This window comes from Tupaia chinensis, unplaced genomic scaffold, assembly GCF_000334495.1.
Source record: "Tupaia chinensis unplaced genomic scaffold, TupChi_1.0 Scaffold000235_1, whole genome shotgun sequence".
NCBI lineage: Eukaryota > Metazoa > Chordata > Mammalia > Scandentia > Tupaiidae > Tupaia > Tupaia belangeri.
The window spans coordinates 4250873-4252942 of NW_006159713.1; positions in this window are offsets into that span (position 1 = coordinate 4250873).

Consider the following 2070-nt stretch of genomic DNA (forward strand, 5'->3'; position numbering starts at 1 on the left):
TTTTGAGCACTCAATGAGCTGGTAAAAATTCTGTCTGTGAAGTTACTGACACCTCACTGGGCATAATCAGTCATTGCTGCTATTACTATTTTTATTCCAATCCCAGCCATCTTTCAAAATTCAGTTCAAATTTCATTTCTTCCATGACATGTTCTCTGACTCCCTTTCATCTCCTCCTTGTCTCTGTGTAATCCTTGAGTGTAATCATAAATCCTTCAGGAATAGTTCAGACTTCTGGGTTGCCTCTTATTTCCGTACTTCTGTTACCACCCCTGTGGAAAGGTCACTGAGAGCAGCGACGTGCCGTGTTTATCTTTCTATTCCTGGCACGTTTGTTGACTTGAACTTAATGCTTTTTCTTCTTTCCTGTCTTTCTTTCTCCCTCCCTCTTGCCCTCTTTCTTTCCTTTTTTTTCTTTTTATTGCCAGAGGGCACATGCACCTGAGAGAGAGAGAGAGAGAGAACACCCCCCCCCAATAGGAATGTGGTCATTCCACAATCCCCCTTCCTCCCTTCCTTCAGGACTTTAGGCATACACACACACACACACACACGTGCACGCACACACACACACACACACACACACACACACACACACCTGGCATGTTTTTCCAGCTCCTGGGACCAGGCCTCAAACCACGGTCAGTTATGTGGGATCCAGATCCTGACACACAATACTTAATGTTCTATGAGGATGGCTCAAATTTAATATTTTTCTAAATATTCTAGAAGAAGAATCACAGAGTCCTTTAAAAACAGCTATCTTATTGAGAATCACAGACTCTTTTCCTATAAGGAACAAAACAAAGCACTCCTTGGGGCAGCAGGTGGCATGGTGGTTAAGGTCCTGGACTCCTACATGGCTGACCATGGTTTGAGTCCCGGATGTGGCAACTTACTTTCTCACTTTTCCCCTTGTTCTCTGTCTCTCTCTGGTCAAATAAAATAATAATAATAAATTAATTAAATTAAATAATTATGTTTTTAAAAACATTCTTCTACTTTGTTACTACTGAGTGGAAATAAATAAGCTGTTCTCTTTTTAATTTAGGTTTTTGCCATGGGGTGCCTGCGCTCACCAGAGAGAGACTAAGAGAAACAGAGATAGGGAAAGTGAGAAATCACCTCCCAGTAAAATTGGCCACGCTGGAATCCCTTGTTCTCCATTCTCCTCTCAGGACTTTGGTCACACACACACATGCCAGGTATTATTTTCAAGCCACCAGGTCCAAGACTCGAACCACAATCAGTCATGTGGGAGTATAGTGCCATCTGCCATCTTAAGACTCCCTTAGACTTGACACTACAAGGGAATTCCATCTGTGGGTGTTCTTAATTCTCTAGTGAAGCACTGTCTCCTGTCTCCTGCCTGTCTGCCTCCTCGAAGGGCCCTGCTTGTTTTAGTCTGGTCTTAACGTACCAGTTAGTTTCCAGCCAGTGGCACAACTACCAGAGCATCATCACTTTGTCCCACCCTGATCACTGTAAAGCTACACAGTCTGTGGGCCCCAGTACAACATGAAAACACAGGTCTTCTGTTTAAAATGTATTAAGAACGTTAAGAGAGTAACAGAAGCACATTGAACCAAGCATGGGACTCTCCACTCCACAGCACAGGTCCCCCATCTGCCCGTGAAGCCAACCTCCTCGAAAAGGTCCAGTGCCCACTTCTACAGACAAAAACCAATCACAGAAATTTGAGCATGGGGACAATTTATCTCCAAAGCCTTCAGCGTCTCTTCTTAATATAAATATAGCTGAAAACGAAACTGCTCCTTGTTCTATGTTAGATGAAGGCTGACAATTATACGGGATGAATTGTGTCCTCCAAAAAGATGTTGAAATCTCAACTCCCAGTACCTAGAAATGCAACGTATTTGGAAATAGGGGCTTTACGAAAGCTCAGGTTGAGATGAGGTCCTTAGGGTGGCCTTACTCCACTATGATTGGTGTGCTTATCAGAAGGGGAACCTTGGACGCAGAAAGGATGCCTAAGGATAATGCGAAGGCACACGCACAAGGACAAGGCCATGTAAACACTAAGACAGAGGTCAGGGTGGTCACCACCAA